This window comes from Corvus brachyrhynchos, unplaced genomic scaffold (assembly GCF_000691975.1).
Source record: "Corvus brachyrhynchos isolate BGI_N302 unplaced genomic scaffold, ASM69197v1 scaffold105, whole genome shotgun sequence".
In the NCBI taxonomy this organism is placed as follows: Eukaryota; Metazoa; Chordata; class Aves; order Passeriformes; family Corvidae; genus Corvus; species Corvus brachyrhynchos.
Window position 1 is genome coordinate 3,208,133 of NW_008238452.1, and position 26,161 is coordinate 3,234,293.

General features: G+C 40.4%; 1 long non-coding RNA gene across 1 annotated transcript in view; it reads right to left on the reverse strand.

Annotated features, from left to right (window-relative positions):
* Positions 1-9,520: 9,520 nt before the first annotated feature.
* Positions 9,521-26,161, reverse strand: part of LOC108447338 — an 81,593-nt gene continuing 64,952 nt past the window's right edge. Inside the window, exons 2-3 of the long non-coding RNA XR_001862865.1 lie at positions 20,225-20,298; positions 9,521-9,556 (exon numbers count right to left, since the gene is read on the reverse strand). This is a non-coding gene — a long non-coding RNA (uncharacterized LOC108447338). The remainder of the gene's footprint in view (positions 9,557-20,224; positions 20,299-26,161) is intronic.

A 26,161-nucleotide genomic window follows, 5' to 3' on the forward strand; every position in this document is an offset into this window, starting at 1 on the left:
AAACTTCAGATAGGGAAGAGTCAGACAAGGATCCGGGCAAAGACTGGTAATGCAATGAAAGCATCGGAGCCATCTAGAGGGGATTTTGGCGGGGCTGCATCTTCCAGTGTTAGGAACCAGCAGTTCTCAAGGCTCTGAGTGCAGGTTTATACCATGTCTGGCAAAGGGAACCATTTCACATGCATTAAATGCATGTATGCAATTAAAAAACAAACAAAAAAGAGACAGAAGACAAGCAAAGGCAAGTAAAAAGAGTTGTTCTGAAAAGAGAAATTCTTTGGGTAAATGCCCTTGGTTCTTTTTTTTTTTTTTTTTTTTTCAGGTTCAAATCTACCATTTTCTCCATATTCTTTTTAGCTGACATGGAATATGCCTCATACCAAATTGCCTCAATGTCCGTCACACTAAGCACACATAAAAACTTTGAGGTATTAAAAAAGTTCTTCTCACTCCCAGAAGCATTTGCTTGAGGATTTCTCTCCCAAAAAATAAAATTAAGAAATACAAAAACTGGAATACTCACATTAGTAGAAAACAATTAGTGAGAGGAGTGTCTATGCAGCCATCTTAAAGCTATTTTTTGATTCAGGTCACAGGAAGCATAAAGTTAGCTAACCAGAGCTGGGTGTAAGCTTCAGCTCTATCTTGATGCTGTATTAGACAGGTATCCAAGCATCCATATGCCCATCGCTTCACTTTGGCTTCTGAAGGAAAAAAATCAAGTCTGTGAGCCTGTTTGAACTCTAGTGCTTCAGGAGATGCCACACAGCACTTACCTAACACAAGCAAACAGAGCTAAGAAACATAACCCATGAGTGGCAAAAACCAGCCTTTTTGGTATCCAGTAGAGGAAAAGCAACCACTCACTCTTCCCCGAGGTATTCTCAGTCCTAACTACAAGAAACTATCTAAACATTTCGCCCAGAGAACTGATATTGCAAAGCAACAACTAAACGAGGCCTTACAAAACACAAGTATTTTGTCACGTAAATCTTTCATGGCAGCCCCCTTCCATGTGGCTTTTTCCTACTTCTCAAACTTCTTGAGGATGTTTGAGGGCTTAGATAGCACAGAGTAGCCTGTCTTCTTGTAGTGAAGAGACAGAATGATTTGAAACCAGCTTATCTCAGGGTCATATCCTGCCATTGATTTTTTTCAGCACTCCCCATTGATTCCAGCGGTAAGTTCCACATACAGATCAATACCAGGATATGGTCTTTATTTATTAGTACACTTCTGGTCATTCCACTCTACCCTAATGCCTCAAAACACGTGGAATTAATTACAGCATTCAGCATTACATTGGCCTTGTTGTCTTTGGAAGAGAGCTAAGCCTTCATTTGGTCAACAGAATAATTTGAAAGGACTGTTTGGTGACTTCTGTCATGGATCCAGAAATAGATCCTGTGACACATTCTTCGGGGGCAGGGCTGAAGGAGAGGAGCAGAGACATGTGGATAAGCACGTCCTTTGGCTTACCAGCACTTCACACTTGCAGCAGCACTAAATTCCCAGCAGAAGTTTCAGACAGTGTCTTGACAACAAAAAATTCTCTGCATTGAGTCAGTGGTCTGATTCTCCTGAGCTAGCCTGATCTTAAAGACATCATGTACTAAAGAAATATATGTTGGGCACTGGGATGAAAGTTCCCCTACTATTTATTTCTGAACTTCATCAGCATCTTTTACTTATCAGGTCAGGCATACAGGAACTGTAATTTTCAAGGAGTTCATCAAATATGCATTTTTTACTTCCTGGGGCTTGGAAGAGGAAGAAGCTGAAGCTGACCTGGAAAAATTAATATATATTCTCCAACTAGCTGCCAAGAGCAAGACTAAATTCAACACAGTTTTTCAGTGGTTCTGATTCAGGGCCTCGGCCCCATGCTGCAGCTGGGCCCTACAGCTTTACCAGCCGTCTGCAGGGCTCAGGTTTGGTACAGATTTTAAACTGCACAGGAACTGAAAGATGAAGTGTCTTTAAAGAGGGAGTGCCTTTTCATTTCTCCCTCTCACTACAGAATTTCTTCCCAGATGCAGGCACGGGTAAGAACTAGCCAGGGGATTAAAGTGAATGTTCTGCCTCCTGAGCAGTCAGGGCTTCTGCTCAGAGTTATCACATTTGATGGCCAAAATGCAACACTATATTTAAAAGCAGGGTAAATAAAACACTTCCTTCCTAGGTGCTATGCCTACACTACCTTTCTACATTCTTCAAAATATCACCAAGGTAATGATTCTCTGCATTCAGAAGACTTTTTCTTTAAAAACAGAGAACCAAATAATCTTGTCAGGACTTATGGAATTACAGTAGAGGCAGAGCAGAAGATGAACAGCCCCAAAATTTTCATCTATTACAGAGTCAGTGCATAGTGGTATTTGGATGCAATAAACCAACAGCTATTTTACAAGTACTGCCTGTACCTATGTACATCTGATTTAACCCAAAAGGGCAAAGGAACAAATGAGCAAGGAAAAGAAAGTGCAGAGGGAAAACAGAGCTTCAGCATTTGGAGCCTTAGGAAAATATCAGTGCTCTATTGACTTTGCTTCTCTTGTTCTCCTTTCCATCACTGGAGGGTCCGGCCTGTGCTTTAAGAAAATACTGCTCCTTTTCAATTGTTAAATAGTGACAAAGTCCAGGTGACCCTAGCACAGAGTCTGAGTGGTTTATGTCAAGCCTGGAGACAGTGACTCATGGAGTCACAGATGATCAGTTGATAAATGCCACCGGTATCAGAAACTTGGCCATTAACATGAGTGATGTGAGAACCAAGAGGTTAAGTAAAAGCTACCTCCATAATGAGTGTGTGATATAGAAAAGCAACATTATGACCCAGGCTTGGATTTTTTGTTCTTGTTTCTCTTCTCCCCTTAAGGTGGATTTGGTTTTATAACTTTTTCCTGCTTCGTAAGCTCTTTTTTTAATGCAACATACATTTTTCATGGGTGGGAAAAGGCTACAAGAATGTTACAGAGGTTCAGATGAACCAGGAAGTCCGCTAGGATTGGGATTTTTTTCAACATTCTGCTGCAACAATGCAATGTGTTTGCCATGAACTGCTGGATTTGCAGTTGCCCTTGCTTCAAAGTGACTCAGAAGATGTTTTTAAAGTGTTTCTAGGAAAGAGTAAACTGCATTATTACATGCATTACAAGTAATGAGTTCCCTTATCACCAGTCAAATATGAGACCAAGGACTTTGCTGAAGCAGAGCCCTCACAAAATCTTCCAAAATTTTATTGCCTAAGTATATAAGCAGGCAACACCTTAGATAACCACTCTGAGCACTCTTCTTAGCTGCAATTCAAGGATTCAGTACGTCATTCACGTCATGACTTTTCTAGTCTTCAGGGATTTAATGCAAAGAAACCCTACAGTTTAGAAAAACTGTGGGAAGCTTTGGCCGCCAACATGCAAAATCTCACTGATTATTAAAGCAGAAGCTAGTATTTCATAGTGGGGGTAACTAGTTCTGAAGCACTTGTATGTAAAGTATGTGTGCTGTATTTTTAGTGCACCATACATTTACAGTCATCGTTCTTTTCTCCATCACTTTATTTTAATAAGAAAGAAGAAAAAGCAGTTCAGGCTGCTAAAATTACAGATAGATTTATGAGAATGCAGTCCACTCATCAGAGACTTTAAATAAATATAGGGAAAGGGGTAAACAGCCTTCCTGGCCTGTGGAGGCTTTCAGCAGAACAGAGAATGCCCTTTGCAAGGCTGAGTATTTAATATACTTCACACCAGTAAATATATCCCACTCTCTCTCAAGAGGAGAGGCTAAAGTACAATTGCTCACATGTTCATCAACAGATATGAACCATTAACAGAAATCTATTTTTCAGAAAGAAATCTTTTTCTGTTATATTTTAGTTTGAAATTAAGTTAGTGTTTACCTACAAATACAGGGAGAGGAAGAAGGGTTTCCTCCTCGTTTTTCCTGTACAAAATTATTTTTGTTTAATTATTCATACAGTGGGAAACACAAAAGAAACCAAAATCAGAATGAAACATCACACATGATACTTTCTCAACTTCTTCAATAAAAACTTATTTTGATGGAATTCCTAGTCAGCTCAGGATTTTGGAGATTTTCTTTCTCTCTGGTGTGGGAATAAGAATGGAAAGCTTTAAATATCTGCTTAGAGATCATTTTATTCTGTGACACCCACCTTAATTCAGCACTTGAATGCAGATTTATTCATTCACCCTTTCCTATCAGGAGCCAGACTGGAGCCCAGGAGTGCACCTGGTAGCTCCCCAGATTTGCAGTTCCATCCTTTTGTTCTCCACACTCGGTCTTGCTGGCCCCACAACACACATCAGGGTTCTGGCAAGGTCTGATTTCCCCTACATGATCCTCCCTTTCACCTCTCCCATGCCAGCTTTGCTCTGCTATCAAAACTGCTGAAAGCTGAAAGTTATTAACCCATCTCTTGGAAGAGGTGCTCCAAACTGGACTGAACCAGCCCTGAGCAACCTGGTCTAGCTGGACCTGGTTTGAGCAGGGAGATTCCCATGGCATAATTAAAGGAATTAAATGTTGTGCTTGGACTTCCAAACCAGACAGAAGCAAAAGTTTTATCCCAAAATGTAAAACATTACATTTTACATTAAAAAATAGGAATTGTTAAGAATGAAAACTACTTTTTGCCTCATATTAGGCCATGATAAGGTGAAAATGCTGACTTTTTTTCTTTTTTATAGTATTGATATTCATATCAGCCAAAGCTTCTAGACCTGAAAACAAAGTCCTGGATTTCCATCTTGGATTTCTTGAACTTCCTGGGCCTGGGAAATTGGGTAACGCGCTGAACTCAGAAATGATTGGACATGATTCGTTTGAAATGAGGAAGTGATATTTGGCTAGAAGTAAGGGGAGGCCCATTCTGTGACTTAGGAATTCAACATCTGGTTGCAGAAAACAGCCAATAAGCAAATCTTGCAACATTTGTGACCAAGATGTAGGATTGTAAGATAATTACATCCTGGAATCTGTAGCATGCAATCCATCCATTTTAGATCATCTACCAACACAGCACTCCAGAAAAGCAGGCAGCACATATTGCAGTGGTTAGTGAAAATTTAAATGGCTTAGCACATTCACAGGAAAGCAGAACTGTCTCCTTCGTGTCACATAAGAGAAGCAGAGCAGCAAAGGAGAGGCTCCTTAAGAGGACCAGAGCAAAGGAAAGAATTTGAAAAAAATTTGAAAGAAAATGTAGGGTCTCTCAGAGTGGCAGACTGGAGATTATTTTGAAGTAATAGGGTTATTATATCTGTATAAAATCTCCCTTCTTTACAGCGAAAAAAAAAAAGAAGGAAGAAACCAACAAACACAGAAGTGCATATTGTCATTTGTGCTGTTTGGCTCCTGATAAATGGCCTGAGCTGTCTGCAACACCAGAGCACTCACCAGTTTGAAAGTCCTGAAACTTTTCCAGAGGCTGTTTTGTTTATTTCTGTTGTACTTAAACCCACTTAACAGGGCACTGTGATAAACACCATCTTCCCTTGAGTTGTCCTGATGGCCAAGAGACTGAGTGCCAGGTGCTCTCAAAATGTAGTAAATAATTGTCTGTCTCATCCACTTAAGAAGCAGAGCTGCCATTCTGCGCAAGCCTGCCGTGTTTTCCTGACATACCTGCTGGCTGCTGCTCCAATTTTGCAGTTTTGCTTTGCTAGGTATTAAATACAATCAGTGGGTTAATAAAATTTTAAGTATTTTTAATGACGCTCAGTTAGGCAGAAATGGCTCAAAGCCCCAGAACAGCGTCTTCAGAAAGACCATAAGGGCTTGAAGTTTTAAAGGTCTGATCTTAACAGAACCATCCCACTGGAGTTAAGCTTAGGTATGGGTTTAAAGTGAAAATATGCCAGGGCAGACTGGTCAACCTGAATAATAACAAGCATGACATAAACTGTGCTTTCTGACTTGGATACATGTCAATGTTTATAACTTTTGGTTTTTTCTGTCTTGGAGTGAGAGAGATATAGTGGAAAACATACTCGGTGTTGTGGGATTTGTGGATAATAAAAACAATCTGCTAATATGCATTTACTGGGATTTGTCATAGAGCAAAAGGTGAAAGAACAGATCTAGAAAACGTCTCTAAGACAGCTTAAAGCTCATGACTGGTGTCCATATGGAACAGATGTGTGTTCTACTCTGTGAGTTCTTGGTGTTCCTGGACTAAACTGAAATGTTCAGGTTTTTGCTGAGGCTTCCTAGGGAATGAGGGGGCTGCTCTGCTGAGGCATCGCCGTGTCTGAGGAGAGCAGCACTGACAGGCTCCTGCTTTGGGTTGTGTGCTCTGCACAGCACCAGATTTCTGTCACCCTGGACCAGATCCACAGCCCCTGGCCTTGATTTAGGACTGGTGCTTGCCTGTGATGGCTGCCTATATTATTTTCTTTTCTTTTCAACACAGCAGGTGTATGAGAGCTCCTGTAACAGAAGTTGTTTGTAACAGAGTGTACATGCCTTCTTAATCAACACAAAGATTGCTGTGGGAAGGCAACGCTTATTTCATCCAAATACTCTCTCTGAAGAAACAGTTGAATACAATCAATAAATAATTGACCTAAAGCTTCCACGAGGTTCAAACACTGTCAGGAATCTGGGTTTGAAAGTGTTGATTTTTCAGTGTTCTTAGAATTTTTTTTTTCCTAATCCATCTCATGAATTTAAAGATGAGCTTCCAGCCCAAATGAGGACTCCCATGCTGCAACCATTCAGTTTGACAGCAAATGTGTATTACAAAACCTCCTGTTTCTCAGTAAGCAGATGATGACCCGGTCAGAGAAAATACTGGCAGCAATTTTCAAAGGACTCTCAAAGACACTTAGGTTATGTCTAAGTGACCTCAGTGATTCAGAGGACTCTGTGACCTCAGAGTGACTCTGAAAAACTTTTGCAAGCTGCAATGAGAGTTCCTGTGCATCTCCCCAGAATAAGCATCCAAACTGGAATAAAGGAGTGAACCCAGCACTGTGGGCCCACCAGGGGTTTTGTAGGAGTCCCATGCCACGGTGGGGACTTGAAGGGTAGGGACACAGCTGGCAGGAGCAGTCTTTTACCACGAGAAGCGGTAACACATCAGTGATGGACACAAGCAGACCAGCACATCAGACAGAGGGATGGTGGCCTTTAGCTGAGACAGCTCCCCATCCCAGTCCAGCATGGTCACTCACCTGAATGGAAACTTGACTCCAAGGGACCTGGGGTTTCCACATATCCAGCTCCCACACCCACCCACAGAGGTGACTGTCTCCTAGGAGCGAGCCACCATAGCTCTCTGCTACCTAGGGCATTGTTCAGATCCTCATCTTCATGGGAGGGCTCCTGACCTGGGCTCTCTCTACAAACACCACAGCTCTTGTCCCCCAGGGAAGCGGACATCACTAATTTTTATCTGGATAATGCTAATCAATAAGACAGAGAATGGAGTAAGTGTTTTAACTTTTTTGTATGCTAAGTGGAGCTACTGTATTTGTGAGTTACTGATCAACCTCTGTAGTTAACTCTATATTTTCCCTTGCAGCCACTTAGCACAAAGTGAGCTCTTGCTTTTTTAAAAGACATGAGATGGCTGCCCATCAAAAACAATAGTAAGCATGGGAAAATAATGGCTGTCCCCTTTTGGTTAGGGACAAACCTCACTTCAAGTGAAAAAAGACAGTCACAGTTTAATAGTTTTAGTGCCATAATAAACTAAAGTTATATTGCAGCGCTGTCTGCAGTGCCTGGCAAAAGCAAGCACCCCCATCCACAAGGGTAGACCCCTGTCTCCATATAAATGCTTACTAAAACACTAAATCACCTTAGAGGAAGGATTTTACTGTCCTCCTGCTAAAGGAGCTTTATGAGCCATTTGTTCAGTTCAATCCCGTGTCTCGTCAAGAGCACCGGCTCTATACTGCACTTGTCAGTGTTTGTTCTCACGTCCTATTCACTTGTATATTTTTATACGTTGACAGCTTCCATCACCAAATTTAATGACCTCTTTTAGACAAAGAAATAACTGTCTACTGAGATCTTCCTTTATTTGCAGTAACCCTAACAAACCAATTCCTCAGCAAGCCCACAGGCAATTAAAAAGCATGTTCACTTTCTGTAGAACAGACGTGATGCAGAAACCATCTACAAGGCACCAGGACAGGTGCATAAGGATAAGACACAGGGGCTACTCAGCTTTTTTTTTAAATCTTTTTTTTTTTTTATCTTAGACAAAATCATGTCTCAGCCTTCAATGAAAATCTGTCTTCTGCAAAAGATTTCATACTGAACAAATTCCTCTATGGGCCTGAATCACACCTTCTGCACAGTCAGTTCCTTTGAAACATTTTCTTCCATTTCATCCACAAAGAATGGATCCGAGGCTTGGTGGGCCTTGTTTCCAACTTTATAAAACATTTCTAATATTCCTTGCCTTCCTGTTATTGTTTTCCTCTTGAAATTTGCACAACAGGTGCATAAGGATAAGACACAGGGGCTCTTCAGTTTTTAATTAAATCTTTTTTTTTTTTTATCTTAGACAAAATCATGTCTCAGCCTTCAATGAAAATCTGTCTTCTGCAAAAGATTTCATACTGAACAAATTCCTCTATGGGCCTGAATCACACCTTCTGCACAGTCAGTTCCTTTGAAACATTTTCTTCCATTTCATCCACAAAGAATGGATCCGAGGCTTGGTGGGCCTTGTTTCCAACTTTATAAAACATTTCTAATATTCCTTGCCTTCCTGTTATTGTTTTCCTCTTGAAATTTGCACAGGGCCATGCAGACTCTGGGAATATCCATAGGTCTGCATCAGGACCTTTGGATATGCAAATCTCAGGAGTCCATGACACCCCACAAAATAAATATACAGAGTGTAGATTGCAGTGATTGAGATTATTGGTTATGAAGAGGAAGATGCAGTTTCCACCACTAGCAGAGAATCCAGCGCCCAAAGGAATGGAAACTCTTATACCAGAGGTAATTAAGCAAAACGTACCTCACAGAACTGACTCAGTATTTTGGAACCATTAAAAGCAGAAGAAGCCATGCTCCTTTATTAATGTATTCCCATGGTGGCACAGATGAGAAGCACTGAAGTGTTACAGATTGTGACAGAGGGTCTCTGAGAAATCTCTTTACATATTTAGCTGTATAACACTTTCCCTCAAATGTGGGTTTTAAAGGAGAATTTCCCAAGGGGAATGCATACAGATCTACTTGTTTTCAACAAATTCTTTCCTCTTTAGGGCGGGGAGCAGATAAAATGCTTGCAGAGACTGTTTTGCAAGAAAAGCATTTCTGCTGCCTGTGCCGGTTCCCAGCCGGTGGAACACATCTTGGAACAGGTCTCTACTAGACACTGGCGTGGAACGAAGTTTGGCAAAACAAAGACATGGTTCCAGAAACAAAGAGCGTCCTGTGAATAACTGATCCACTACAAAAGAAAAGGAAATGGAAGGGGAGGGAGCTCCTTCAGGCTTCGTTGTAATGCTAAATCATGAGATTAACTCACCAAAAGAGGTAAGGAGTCTGCTCCATGGTACAGCTTCTGTAAAGTGGAGAATTTAACATACATTTAAAATACAGCAGCTTCATAGATTGGCATGAAATGTTTTCTGTATGTCACTCGTGGGGTCATGAAGAAAACCAAATTGAAAAACCTATTGTGCCAGAAGTGAATTTACTACCACTGTAGATCCTATCTTTGGGCTGATCACATTATGCCACTTGAAATGGACACGGATCTGGTCTTCACCAGGCTATTTTTACCATTTAAACAGGCAGTGATTCAGATTTCAATTGTCTCACCTGTATGACATGCCCACGGAAACAAAGCCAAGGGCTAAACTCCCCCAGGCTGCCTGCAAACAGCTGCTTCTCAGGAAGGCAGGACAACCTGCATCTGATCTGGCAATCATCCTTCCTTCCAGTCACTTGCCAACACTGAGAAGAAGGAGCCAGGATGTGATAACAATTTGCTTCCACAGCCTGATGCTGCCATGTGAAGCACACAGGCAAAATAGGCCACAATCACTTTTAGCAAAGAAGGAAACATATTTATTGTTAGTTATTAAACCATCCTGACTGTATGTCTTTCTACTTAAGCCAAACAGACTAGCTGAGCTCCCTAAAACAGCTCCTGCAAGTTTCAAGACAATAAAATATACTGGTTTTTCTTCTAAAATACTGAGACCTGAATTGAGCCCAAACTCTTTCAAAGTAGTACAGGAGCCTGAAACTGGCCTGGGTAATAGGTGATCAACATGTGTTTCCTAAACCTCATGACTATTAAGCACAATATATGAAAATCTTTTTAATTTTCTGTTTTGGTCTGGTTTTATGGCTTTTTTTGAGAATTGTGTGGGGCTTGTTTTCACTGGGACTCTGCAGATATTTTTGTTAGAAAGCCTCTGGCCACACAATTCACTAGATCACCATGAAATGTCATCAGACACCTGCTCAGAGAGTGTGCAGTTATTCCATCTGTGCCTCTCCTCCTGTACATAGCTCCTTCATACCATGCCAGTGCATTACATAAGCTCCCCCGGTCTCCAAGTACTTGAGTCTATTTGACCTAAAAAAATAACCAACTCTGCCACCTTTAAGCAGACCACAACATTTTTCCAACGCACCTCTTCTCACAGTATAGTGCTCCATTCAGTGAGAGTGGCAGAACCCAGCCTGAGGAGGCTCAGCCATGCAGAAATGGGTGGAAAATCCAAGCCCTTCCATTCGCTCTCTGCTCTGAGCACCAGTTTGGTGGTTGCATTGAGAATTTCAGCAATGGTATTCGTCCACCTCACTAATATCTTGAGGCCCTAATTTAAACTCCATAAAACAAGCCAGGCTTCATGGAGCAGCAAAGTGCTCTTTACTCGCTTGTAAAACAAAACACGCTCATGAATAATTATATCAATTATAATCAAAATCCTACGCACTATTAATTTAAGATGGGAAATACAGCAGTAAAAAAAGATAATATCTCCTACTGTAATTTCTTCCCCTGAGGACTTTGCTGCTGTAGGCCCAAAGAAATAAATGACAGGCAATGCAGTTACACCCTCTTTTATTTTGCTACTTAGCATTCACTGTGCAAATGTATCGGTTTTGTTCATCCCTGCTAATTCTGATTTTCTTTCTCCAAAAATGTTAACAAGATTTTCTCTCTGGTAAGTACAGTCTGTTCCACGTGTGGTGGTATTGGTATGGCATAGAAAGCACAGAGTTAATCAAGTTCATAGATTAATCTACTCTGATCCCACACCTTCCATCAGAAAGCCTTCCTTTCCTCTGGGTGCTCATGTGCCTGTAAGAACATTCTGGATTTGCTCCATGACTTTTTTCAGTCTTATTTTTGCCACTGCTTCACCAAATATACTTGTCATTGCAACATTTTTTTCAATATAAAGCACTTAGGATATCTTGTGAAAAAGTCTAAGGGCTTCCTCGTGCAAAGCATCATGAAAATTCTGGAGAAATCCTAATCCTATTAAAATCAATGGTATCTTTGCCATGCACTTCAACACTGCCAGGACTAAGACCCCTGTTGATTTACAATGATGAGATGTTGTTTGGATGATAAGTATTCCTGAGAGGACGTTTAGCTAAGCAGCCAATCAAAATTATTTGTTAGTCCAGCCTCAGTCATGACTTTTCCATAATTTGCATAAAACTACTCAAGATTTGAGTTTCTGTGGAAAAACATAAATCAGGTAAGTTTAGCTCAGTTTTAGGTTTCACTGAAAAAGTTACACTGAACTTTGGTATGTCACTGTTTGCTTAAAAAACATTCTTTCTGAATTCCTCCACACTTTTTTTTCCCTCTGAAGAGTTTTAGGTCATTCTTGCTGGAGATGAGTGGATTTCATCAAGCTGTAGACCTACTTTGATGGTCTGGAGTGTATTTTACTGGGTCATGGATTTGCTGCCTATAACATTTGCTTAAGGAGCATGTCATCGCATCTCAAACAAAAACAGTACTGTCATTTGAGTGCTTTTATCAGGTTTTGCTGTCCTGGTATGCGATGAACCAGAAAACTTGTTACATACCCCTTTAAATTATTACTTTACTGGGACAAATGAATGAAGTTAAATTTGTATTTGGGGCTGTTCTGCTGGTTTTTTGGCCGGTAAAACCGTGAAGTTTTAGACTGTGGTGGCTGGTGGGTAGAGCTTGCCTGTCAGTTTTCTTTTGCCTTATGTGTGTTTGAGTGTGTGGTTTGGTGTTTATGTAGTAGGGTTTTTTAAAGTTTGCATCTTTGGCTTTTGCACTGTGAGCTGTTGGATCTTTATTCGGTCTGGCTTCTGCCATCACAAGGAGGTGTCAGACCCATAGCAGCATGGGTGGGGTAAAGGTGGCAAATAAATAATGAGAGTCTTAAGTTTCCTACAGTATTCACTCTACTGAGAATCTCTAGATTATGTCCAAAACTCATAAGAGTCTCTAAAAACTCAGATATCATCTATCCAGACCACTACGCCACTCCATTCCAAAGCTGCTTGCAATTTTCAATATATCTTCTAGTCTCTTTGCCTGAGAATATTCTGAGAAACCAGCAGGATAAATAACCAGGGTTTATTCTGACTATAACAACATCAACTTTTACTTACACCAAAGTTACAGGGAGGGCATCTCCCCTTTTAGTGCAGATGAATTATTTCAAAGGGAGGAGGGGAGAGATAGGATCATAACCAAAGTACGTGCCTTATCAAAATTGTCTGGGCTTTTACATTCCATTTCCTTGTGATAAGACTCTTGTGCTGAGCTGGTATTCAGAAGTGAGCCCAAAGGGCTGACTGATAAGTTTACATAAGGAAGGAAATAATCAATTTAGGGCTGTTACTGAATGAGCGCTTATCATGTTCATTTCCTCACTATTGCTTCTCAAGCTAAATATTACATGTTTAGCAGCAACTTCAAAAGATTTAACATTCTAGCCTCTGCATTTTATTAAGGAAAACTCTTTCAATAGCATGAAGCATTTGCTTGCAGCACAATAAGAGTACAATTCATGCACTGAAACTTGCATTTTAAAACACTGATATTTATGTTGAAGGAAGCAATATATTCTTGCAAGAAAACTACTTTTTTTTTTTTCAGCTTGCTATCTAATATTTGAAGCACAGAAGAGGGATTTTAAAAGGTACTAATAGGCAGTACACTAAATTCCCTTCTATAGATTGGCCTGTCCTTCTCCTGTAATGTGCTTTGCTTAACTGCATCAGTCTACTTTTTCTCCAAAAAAATATGTTTTTTTAAGACCCTGATGACAGCAGCATGATTTGTGGGTGCCACATGACCTGTCATACTAAAATTTAAAAATGTGGCTCTTATTTTCACTCTGCATTAAATCATAAAATACATTGTGTCTGGTAAGTGACTGACTACAGCCCCTTTGTCCACAGTATCTTTGCAGTGCTCCTGAGAGCTTCATCCAGGGCAGAATCTTTTCCACGAGATCAAAATGGAATTATGGGGAGGGAGAGACCCAACTTAAAAAGAATTATGGTAGCATTTAATAGATTTGAGTTGGTTGTATCATGAATTGGTATTCCAATGTAAAATAGCTACAGATTTAATGCACTACAGCTTTCATATGAGGTCAATATTTATTTCTCTGTACTTGACCTGGCCACAGCCAGTACTGTGGACGTCTTTGCTCAGGTCTTAGCTGGGATGTTTGTTTTTCCACAAACACAGATTACATTTGTATCCTAACATATTTGTGACTGGACTGTGTCCAATCATTAAGGAAAACCACCAAGACCTCTAACACTGCCACGGCTATAAAACATTTTCCATTGGCATGCAACTGCTATAGCAAGTGCAGCAACGGAAAATTTCCTCTGCCAACAGATTTAACAACAATACCATGATCAAGCTTCAACTGAGAGAAAATCTGGGAAGGAATGTTCTTCCTCCCCTGATCCAGCACAGCCTGAAGTTTCAGACTGTCAGGGCACTTCACAAGGTTCGTCCACTCCACTGTGAGCAGCCTCCTTCCCAAAGCCTCCATTACAATTGCCTTGCTCATGTTTCAGCACTGTTGGATCCAGGTATTTCATTCTAGCACATCTTTAATTTACAACACTAGATTTATTTATGGAGCAGACCACTTCCTTTCCAGAAAGGTTATACACCTTTCAGCACCTATAATGAATATATAGCTTAATGAATTCATCAAGAACCTGATCGAAAGACCTTGAAATGAAGTGGAATCTGTTCAACAGTTTGCTGCCTGAAGAAAATACAGAACGCTCAGCTTGGATTTTACATAGCACAAAGGATGATGCATTTGCATTGAACAGCCAGTTTTAAGCAAGAAATTCAATGCTTCTCTCTCTGGGCCTCATGATGTATGTAGCCTCAGCTAGGCTTTGATCCAAAACCCTTGACCTAACTCTTCGAGGTACAAACACTGCAGAGCAGGAATTGTTTGATATGGATGCTCTCTAAACTGTTTCCCAGAGAACATTGAAATAAAACAGGCATTGTACTTCAGTAGGCAGCCCTATACTTCTGTAGGAAAGCTGACATTCATTTACAGAGAGGGCAGCAAAGTTGTCCAAGGATCATCAGGTGCTAAAGAGATGGGCAGGGCCTTCCTGCTGTCCAGCATATCCAGGAAGATGAGAAGATCACTGAAACCATGCAGCAATGAGTAACCAATTGTTTTGAGTGAGACTTTCTGTGGTACCGTGTCTGCACACTTCACAAATCATTGACAGGTTTGTTATGCAAGTGGTCACTGGCACCTTGTAAACAGAGCTTCTCCATGCTCTGTTGATCTTTCCACTGCAATTTGTTGAAGGCCTAATAGCTGTTTAAATAATTTCTGACATGGAAAAGCACAGGCCGGATCCAAAAGTGTAAACCAGAACCCTGAGGCTTAGCTGCTAAATCCAGGCACCTACCACTGAGCTCAGAGCATCTGCATTAGAGTGTTTGACACTGTCAGTGCAGCATGCTCAGAGCCTCCACAGCAAGTTTATTCCAGCAAGTTTAAGTATCTGATTTCCATTTCCAATGCCTCAGTGTACGGAATCAAAACTGGAAATTCTGGGACACTCAAAAGAGAGGTGAAACTTTGTATCGGAATTGCTAGAGAGGCTGTTTAACCTCTTGGATTCAGTCTGAGTGCACAAAAGGGACAGAAATTCTCCCTTCCTTCCTTCCTTTGCATTATTATTATTATTATTATTATTGGTGGTGGTGGTGGTGGTTTTGTTGTTGTTGTTGTTGCTGCTGCTGCTGCTGCTGCCATTAGTCATAATTGCTAGACCAGATAAGTGTCACATCAGTAATGTGAGTCTATGTCACCTGGTTACTTATAAAGTGGATTAGCTACTTTTTCGTGCTTTCTATGATAACGAGGAAATCTAAATATACCTGATAACACCAAATGCTGTGTACACTGGCAGCCCTTGGAAACAAAGTTTAGTCAGATGGCAATAGATTTCAGTAAAATACTCTGGATTGACACCAAAAGGAATGAGACCAGACTGAATTTTCATTGAATTCACCTGTGTTTGTAATCACAGGCTACCTAGGTTACTACAAAAATTTGATCTAAAAGGCATCAGTACTAGTGGCAAAAAATTGCATTCTGGCCAGAACAAATATTTTCCTCTCAGTAAACAAATTTTCACCCTCCTGCCTAAGAATAATGCTGTTGAATTACAGCTGAAAAGTTCAGAAGCCCTTTGCTTCCACTATAAGTTATTAATGAATGTAAGGGACACTCACTGCGGTTCAAGATCCAGCAGGATCTTCCAATGAGAGGCTAAGAACTCCACAGAAGCATGATCTAATGGAAAAAATATGATCAAATGCAACCCTCAGTAGAAAAGTTCCTTATATCTCTCTTTTCCAAGGGACATTTTTACTGGTATATCATTAGCTAATTCTTGGAAATGTCAAGTCTGCCTACAAAAGGATTAACAAAAGGGGTTTAGAAAAATATGACACATAAACCAAGACTCTCCATAAAACTGCAGATGATAGATTTTTTTTTTATTTTTTTTTTTTTTTTTTTTTTTTTTTTTTTTTTTTTTTTTTTTTTTTTTTTTGGAAAAAACAGGGCACTCCATTTTCATCAAGTGTCTGCTCTGGTGCCCTTTAGCATAACTTAATAAATAAAAACACAGGAAGAGAAAAGACAGCAAAATGCAGATACGGAAGGGAAGGTCTTAACTTTCCCATGAAACTGATATCCCCACAGAAAATCCATACTGAAACCTCAGCCTGAACAACTCCCAGCCCTGCCAGACCTATTTTCCTGCATTTTCATTTTTCAGTGCACAGGAAGATGTTGCAGCCTGAAGGACTAAATCGGGCATCTGTGGCCTCAGTGCCAACAGCACAATTCCAGAGGTCACTCCAGCCACACTCCTCAGGTCCTCACTCAGGCTCCCTCCATCCCAGAGCATCATTCCAGCTGCAGGAGGCTGTTGTGTGCATCACTCCTGGTGTGGCAGGAAATTGGTCCCTGCATGGTGTGCATTTCTCCTTGTTGTTATCATTATTTTCATTCACAGAAACAATTTAATAACCAGCAAAGGAAGAAACTGCCATAAGCATTAGGATGTTTTGTCTAGGATGCTGGCTCCAAGCCTGGAAATTCTGTCATTAAGTGATATGATAACATTATCAAATAATAATGATAATACCAATATGATAAACAATATCAGAAGATAAAAGTAACACAGTGTAAGCACTCTTTGACTCTATTTTGTCTTTTTCTCACTTGCATTATAGCACACCACTGATAATCTGCTTTCCTGTATGAGTCACATCAAGTTATATCATTTATCCTTCCAGAGGGTTCAGAGGATATCATAAACCATGGAGAGCAAAGCTTGTTCTGCACCCTAATGTGCCTGGTGCTATAATTGTCTGCCTGTTGACTGCTCTGCTTATGGGGTATTTAAAGCAAAGAAAAACAATGCCTGGCTGCATTTTTTTTTCTCTGTTTATACTCTCCTCATTCATTCACATCTCTAGACCTGATGCTTTCTCTCACTTTCTCTTGCCTATCTTTCCGATGCTTCCTTGTCCTTCCTTTTCCCAGCCTCCTTCCTTCCTCCTCAGTCTCCAGGGTTAAATGAATCTTTTTCCTAAGCCTGAGACTGAAATTGCATCCACAGAACCCTGTAAAAATTATTAGAGAGGTGGGATATCCTACAGGTCTTAACCAACAGCCATAAAATCATCAAGTGCACCCAAGAATGCTCTGGGCAGAGAGTCCAAGTGACTGTGGAGCTGATCCCACAAAACACACAACCAAACCAAACACAAACCACAGAAAATGTGCAAAAATCTATTGAAATATCAGCTACGTCCTCCCCCATCGCTCCCATCTGCTCCCCAGATTTGTTTCACAAAAATGTTTGGTAAATTTCATATAACCTTCATCTGAACCTGCTAACTCATCAAGTTTTTATTCCATCTACTTCCAGAATATAGTTAATAAAGTATATATGCTTATGTTCAATGATTTGGAAATGTTTATAATTCAAAAGCTTCCAATTTCCACCTTTTTTTTGTAAAAGTTTTGTGTTGCTAAGGCAGAAGATAGAATTTGTGGTAGGGAAGCCAGGTTGTAAATAGAGTTTTTTCACAACTACACGTACATTTTCTATGCATTACACTTCCAGGTTACACCACATGGGGTTTTTTCATTTCTATTTGCACAAAATTTGTGTATGCAAACTGCCACTGCACACCTTATGCACACAATTCTTTACATGTTTTTCTCTGAAAAAATTTGCATTTTGCAAGGGTTGCAAAATTATCAAATATCATTCTATTGCACATCAAAATGGGTGAGAACCTGTTTTCCAAAGTGTGGACTAAATTTACATGGTTCAGTCCTGGTATATAATAGGCCAAAATGCATAAAAAGAATCCAATAAAAATTTCATTTAACAAGTGTCTACTACGATCAGTTGATACCAAAAAACAGGTGTTTAAATGTTTTAAAAATTAAGTCAGTGTTAATTCATTGTTGTGTTGTCTGCTTCATGAAAATCAATTTGAAATTCAGTGCCTGCCCATGCTGTATTTTAGAAACATTTTCCCACAATTTCTGAATTATGAAAGATGCGGCCACATAAAAATTGCTCTTCTCTAGCACTTCATACTGCAGGTTATGACATGATCTTTACTTCCACTATTCACTCTTTATTCTTTAAATAATAGATAATTATACATTATATAAAATGATAATTATTGTTAATTTTGTCATTTTTGAAGAGCTACCTGCAAAACAGAGCTACCTGTGAAACATATTTGTCACTACAGAACTTCTTTTCAAAAATACCACCTTTACAATTAAGAACAAAGAAAAAAAATCATTTTTCTCTTTAAAAATGTGCAAAACCACAGAGTTTGTTCTGGGATTGCGACACACAGAAGTCTTCAGCCTGTGGGTTACGTTAGGGATGGCCCAAGGAGTTCAGACCTAATTTAACTGTGGTGACTGGAAACAACAGGAGTCAAGCTCATCTCATGACCAAATGCTTTTGTTGCTCTTAGCTCCCAACTTGTGCCCCACAAAATGCCTTAAGAAACCAATTTTCAAGTTTGCGCTTGGAACACTGCTAGAGGTGAAGGGCTCCAAACTCTGCAAGGCACTAAGAGCCAAGCATCCCTTGCAAACTTGGATAGAGATGGAAAAGTTAGAAAGCAGGGCCATAATTTTTCAAGCATTTGAAGGCCTGAGTTATGTTAACACAAGTGCAGAACAGAAATGGTTTTCTTTTAATCAGATTCTGAAGCAATACCAGCACCAGCCCAGCATAATGGAACAGGGTACAGTTCAGAAAACAGAAAATACAGGATGCTGATCTGTGGTACCAGAGCACACACACGACATTACACATTACAGACCCTTTACAGTCTCAGTGGAATAATGGTGGTCTTGCTTTTCTTTCCAAAAGTGAAAGGTGTAATTCTACTATTTTTCTGTAAGCATTTTTGAAACAATGACCGTGGGCTCCAGTCCTATCTGGAAGAACAATCTGACTTGCCTTCATTTCCACATATTTATGGTTTACATTCAGCTCTCAAAAGCAGTTCCAAACTACCAAACCCACAACAGCTGTTTTCAGAAACAAGCATTTCTTATCATTCGGTATCAAGCATCAGAGCCCATTAGAGTATGGAAGGAATGCCACAAATGAACTGGATTTCTAGAGTCCTAGGAGATTTGTTTCAGCTTCTAATCAAACTGGTTCCCAGACTTAATTTAGTCAGCCTTTATTTTACCTACACTTGGCAAGCGAAGGACTCTTTTTTTTTCCAGAAGCAATTACTGTAAATATAAATGGCTAAGCACACAAGCAGTATATTAACAACTCTAAATCCTTTTCTTCTGCTCTTGATCATAAAAACCCTTCCATCCAAGCAACAGTAATGCCCCTTTTTATAGCATAAAGAGTAGAAAGAAAGACCATCTGGGCTGGCATGCCTGCCTTTCTCATACTTACACAGATTCAAGGTGACCCCTCCCAATGTTTCAGACTCCCTGATCCCTTTCAAAATAACTGGAGACTTCTTCCAGCTTATCTTATTCCCAGGATCTTTTAAAGTGCATCAGATGTATTAGACGTGATGGACGAAGAGGAAGGAGGGGGAATGATATGAACTGATACAGTTGCTATGACCCGTGCGCATTTCAAGCTCATTTTGAAACAAATTTGTCCAGTTAGAGGATAGTGACTTCCCATATTAAGATCAACAAGGGGGAAAAGTATGTAAGTGAGACTGACTTTTCACTGCTAAAGCAGCTTTAAATGTTAATCATGTGGTGACACAACATGCTTAAGTGTTGAAAAGACAGCACCCTGCCATAATCAAAGTGACACTGCAGGAAAAACTTACTTTCAGTAGGGAAAAGCATTAGGTTCGTACAGTGGGATTCCCAGATAAAACAGCACAGGCAATTGCAGTTGTATAAATGTATATATACACTCATAAAGAAGGGGATAGAAAAATAAAGAGATACAGGCTTAATTTCCAAGAGTGGAGCAGGGAAGTTGGTTTATAGTTCTTGAACTGAAAATAAACTTTGAATTAATAACTATCATCAGACCCTGTACCATCCAATATCTGTTGACTTCTGGTGGCAGACTTGCAAGTTGTTTAGTATTCTTACGCTATTTCAATCAACAAATCACTTAATCCCACTTACAACCAAGAAGCAGCACTGATTACCTAAAATGGAGGGAAAAGTCCTTTTCTTGAACTTCAGGTGCAACAGGCTAAAGGGCTGGGAGTGTCAGAAGTCCCTGGAAGAGAAAAGGAAGAAGGTTATTAAAAGGTGGATGCTTTCAGGTAGCAGTACCTTTGAAGAGGTGCAAAGTAAAGGAAAACTTTGGGAAAATACACTTTGCATACATTTCCTTTACTTGGGTAGCCTCAGAAGAACAGCACACACAACTACCCAGACACAGTGTGAGGCGGCAGGAAATTTCTTTTTACAGGAAATTCCCCAATTATCCTAGTTTAATGGTGCATGTTTTAAAATAAGGCAAGGTCACTCCTTCGTAATCCACGTTAAAAGAATATTGACATCATAATGCATAACCACACATTATCTGTATCAGAAGGGACAGGCATCATCCCTTGCCAGCTGGTGTTGAAGAGGTATCAGAAGCAGATCCCTGCATTTCTTCCCTTTCCTAAATCCATAGCACTGCCCTCACATCCTTCAGCGCTGGTTTGACCAAGAATAGTCCTATGGAATTTTCATACCCAATGAAAATACTGAACATAAGTGTGTTAAACAGACTAAAAGAACAGGTCAGGACCCTGTCATCTGCAGTAGAAAAACTACGCAGATGAAGTTCATACAGATGAAGTTCATACTTATACTTTTTATTTCAGCCGCTTGGTTTCATCATATTTTACGAAAACAACCTCCCTTTTAAGAATTTTTTGCTCATCTTTTAACACCTGGCTACATTGTTCTTCTTTATTACATGAAAAAAGGCTGTGATGTTTACTTCTACTTCATTTAATAAACAGTCTCTTATGCCGTAGCAAAAAGCGTTAGGAAGTTGCCTAGTTCCTAAAGAAAAGATCTTTGATGCTGGCATTGTTGAACTTACTTATGTTTCCTTCTTATTTATTCAAGTCAACTTCTGTAACATTTCCTTTTCCCAGATTGTCATTCTATTTTACCAACATAAAGGCAACCCTTCACAATCTAAGCTGAACATTTTGTATTTGGGTGGGGGGTTTTTTATGTTTAATTAGACACTCTAACAATGTCAAGTTGTTAGGCAACAATTTACAGTCAGGATGAATTACAAAGGAAGCTCCCAGATCACAAAGGTCCCAGAGCTTTTGAATGGCTTCTCCACTTTTTCATCCCTGCACGCTGCTGTGTGCTTAAAGGGTGACATCACTCATCTGCATTATTGTGCTGTACATTCATCAAAGTACTGATTAGAATCTAAAAGTTCTCAAATAGCAGTTGGATTTAGTAATTTGTAATCAGATACATAAGAGCGAACAAAAGGAAGTATCAGTGCTTTCAAAGGGAGTTGGTGACCTTCTGGTGCAGGTTCTGGAATGACTTTCTCTGCTGATTTTAAATTGTACCTGAATAGCAATATTAACAAAGCAGCTGGATGTATGTTACAGGTGTGGGAAAGCCAAGACTCTACTCTGTAATTACATTTTGATATTTTACCATGTATTTAGGAGTATTAGTACATGAGAGGGCAGAAAGACATGAGCAGCTTAGTACGGTGAGAGTCTCAGATTTTTAATTTGTGGTGGCTAACACTTGTAGTGGTGATGTTCTGGTTTCCCAGGGGCATGCTGCTGCATTGCTGCTGCTTTTCAATCATTTGAGGCTTTCGCTTGATCAGAGATCCATGATGTGCATGTGTTGGATACTACATGAAAAATCTAATGATAGCTGATATTACACATCTGTGGTGGGTATGAGCCCTCTCTCTCTCCAAGGCCATGGAGAAGATTTCAATCTACATCATGATATGAAACAAGCCAAGCATTTTATTTGCATTTCCATCACAGAGAAACCCATTTCAATAGCAAGTTTGTCTCCCTTTAGAGCAGCTCTTCTATCTGCATAAAACGCCAATAGATCATTCCGTACTTGATTACTCCAGTGCACAGCACATCCCAAAGAAAGTTTACAGCTTCAAGTCAAGGCATCTTTGTCAATAAACTCAAGGCTCTCATGGATTGCAAGTGGAACCCAGCTCACGAGTTCCCCTCTCACTTTCAGCCTCCCAGGCAATACCTGTTGCTTCCAGTGTTTCACGAAGTTATTGCCTTGCTTACAAAATGCAGATATGTTTAAATGACAGGCAGGGGTCTTACTCCCACCCAGCAAAGCCTCTTTTGAAGGTACTGATGGCATATTTTAGGGCAGACAATTGGTCACCATCTCCCACAGCAAGACAAGGATCCGCAAGAATCTCTGGACTTTCCATCCCAGGAAGGGATCTGCAGGGGCCCCACTCAGCAGCTCGGAGCTGCTTCAGACTGCTCAAAATTGTCTTCATCATCCTCCCAAGGGCTGCTGCAGCAGCTGGGGCCTGCCAGAGTTCACAAATGGTTTGAACCTCCCTCCTGCCTGGCCTCAGCTACATCCCAGGTGTGCTCCCCCATGGAAGGCACAGCAAGAGGGTTCTGTGGGGGCCGGGCTCCTGCAGCTCAGGGATACCGAGGAGTTCCCTCATACAAGGCAATGGATGCAAGCCAGGGATCTGGCTCAGCACCGCTTCTTTCAGATCGGGATTCTCCCCACACACACACTGCTCTCATTAAAGGAAAGTTGCCATGTGTTGGATAACCCTAAACTATCAGCAAGAAGGAACAGTGGGAAGCATTTCCTTCAAATGACTGAATACTGTGAACTTCCCTTAGGTTTTAAAAATTCCGTGTCAAGCACCTTCCCTCAAAATGCACAGATGTCCATTTGTGCAGCTCAGGCGGTGAAAAGTTCCTGCATATTCCAGGAATACAGCTACTTGTCTGCACGTCCATGGATTTTGGAAACACAGCTGGCTTCACCCATTTCCAAAGGCTGAGTTCACACTGTATTGTAACAGACCATTTCAGTAGGTCAGAGAGAGCAAGAACTCAGGGTCTAGAAGGAAGGTCCCCAATGGGGGCTCTCAGAATCTGCTGTTGTTTTCAGCTGCAGCCTTGTTTTTCAGAGCTCTGCCAGCACCAGAAGCTCCTGCTCACAGAAGAGTCAGCAATTTGTTCCCTTGAATTTTGGCCACTTTTACAAAGCACAAAGTTCCCATTCTGCAGCCCACATTCTGCCTTTGTTCATTGTCATTAAAACTTCACTGACAACAGGCAGGGGTGTAAATGAATGGAGACTCTGCTCCCCTCTTCTGTTTCCTGAACGCCAGCCAAAATCACCACATTTCATACATCCTGAATAAAATCATAAATCCTTCCCCACAGGGAGCAGGGTGTTCCCCTTGGAAGTTGGCCTGCAGTTCCAAACCACTTCAGGAATATAGGCCAGGTTTCTAAAACCAAAACTGAGGCATGTCTGACTTTTTTTGTAATACATAACTTTTGCTTCCTTTTCTCTGAAAACAATACTTTGCATGCTTTTAAAATAATATTCCCTTCTGAATCTATACACTTAAAATGTGCAGAGCTGAGCTGCCAGATGCTATAAATCGTTCCAGCTCGACTGGACATGAGGAATCTATTCTGCCTTCTGCAGCGGGAAGATGTGCAGAATTTCAAACCCATTTTTACATGCACTTACGCTAAGATGTTGTTGGAGATTAATTGGGTCTGACCTTTATGATACATTTAAACACTTCTGTTTTTTCTCACAATTATCATTATTAATCTTCTCCTGGATGGTATAGCCCACGGTATATTCATTTATTAGTGAAATTAAATTTCAAGAGGGAGAACACTTGGGTAAAACATCCTCAGGCTTTTGGGTATTCTGAGGGAAATCATGTGTATAAATGAGCTGGTTTTTCTGTATATACATGAACTTTTCCCAGAAAATAAAGAGGCAGCTACTTCACTGAATTTCTGGTAATTATCCTCATATATAACATGAAAGTAATGATCTATCATGGCCCATAAAATAAGCGAAGTCCCATAAATAAGCAGTTCTTGCCAGAAGTCAGCATGTTTTTATAAAACCTTTACTTGCTGGGTTTTGACTGATTCAGTACAGCAGGTTCATTAAGTCATTAAATCCCTTCTGTGCATTAAAGATCTTCTGCTGTTCCTCGCACACACTGGCACTATGTGCACATTGGGAAATTCCCATCTCTCTGTACAGGAATATCTGTTTCCTTTTCAGCTTGCACTGCAAACTCAGCACATCTTTCTGCATTCATGTCCATCAGTAACTTGTGCCAGACATCTCATTCAGGTACAGAATTGTTTTAAACTAGAGAAAATTTGTCCTTCATCATATTTTACCTTCTTTTTATTTTTTTTCCCATAAACTGGATGTGAAGGGAAACGCTAAAGCAGTGCAGAATCTATCTTATTATAATTCAAAAATAGAAAGCCAGTAGTAGCTGTCTTACATAATAGGGCCTGGAGTTCGTGTTTCACCATTGCACAGGAATAAATTTAGCATGTTAAGGATCAGGAAATTGAATAAGCAGTTTAAAATCACAGTGCACCAAGCCCTAAAGCTCCACCAGATGCAGGAGGGTCAGACTCAAATTATTCGACCTATTTCAGGATTCTTATGTGCCCTGAATGACAACACTCCCTGCTGAGGATTTTCCAGCCTCTGCCACGGGACTCAATTAAACAAACATCAGCCAACCTCTGACCCCAGCACACATCTTTAATGCTCACATTATTTGCCCATCCATAAGGCAGACAACTCTCAGGCCACAGTTGCCGCAGTAACTTGGATAAGGTGCCACAGAGAAAACTGCAAAACGTATGTTATGCAAGTACCAACCAATTTTTCTAACCAGCAAAAGGCTCCTTCTGAAAGGAACACAATCTGAAGAACACTCCCACCTGGGTTTCAAAAAGAAATTGCCATTATTTGCTATGGCACAGTATCTCATCATCACCTGCAGCCACTAAAATCTGTAGGCAAACACATCAAAATTTTAGTAACATTGCTGGGAAGTGTGGGACAGACTTAGGAAAGCTGTTTCCAAAGTAATGTCCAGTGGCTGCCTGCAACTAGCTCATTCAAACAAGTCTCATCTCTGATTAAGCTGTATGACAGGGTCAGTAGCATTTGAAGGGCTGAGGTGTAATTCTCATGAGTATGTTATCCCTTGTGCTCTGTGAAGGAAGGGAAAATGATTGAGGTTATCCACCATTGTAGAGAAATGTGATGCCTGGTTTTAAAAGTATTTTACATTCGCTCTTTTCCTGGCTCTCTCTACTTGCAACATCTCTGTGGTGAATTTCTAAACTGAATGGGTGGGGGTGGTTTTATTGCTTCCTGGCCATAAATGAGAAAGCCAAGTCATTTTTAAAAATCAATTACCTGTAAAACATAGTGTCAGAGAGAAATATTATTTCCCCCTTTATTTACTAAGGGGAGTTAAAATCATTTGCTCTAAACATAGTTTCTGTGGAAAGACAAGTTTCCTGTCAGGGTCATTGTCAGTCACAGCAGCTCTGCAGCATGAAAGCAAAGGTTACTCGGTTTTGGTGTGTTTTGGCAAAACTGCCAATGATCTAACATCACCTTAGCATTGGTATGCACATATGATGATGGCCACAAGGTTGTCCCCAGGGAGAAAAATCACTGCCTGCTTCCTGGCTGAGGTCTAGCTGATGGTCACATATTCTTTGCATGTCATTTACATATCTTTATATACATCCATATAGATGTCTTTGTATGTCCTGATGTAAATGAGACAGATCCACTCTTCACATGCCAAAAGTCCTCCTCATTTTGGAAACTCAGGTTACAGTCTGCAGGGAAGAACATATTGCAGCAGAATGTTGAAACCAACCTCGAGGGGCCCAGTCAAGCTGAAATCAAACCATAAAGGTCTGTGTCAAATAAACATCACAGAAGTCTCCAGAGATGAAAGAACCTCTTCATTCCTATCTCAGAGAAAAGGGGTAAAAGAAGGAGGAGGACACCAAAAGATGCAAGCCTGTGCTCTTCCAGGAGGAATGTGAGCCAGC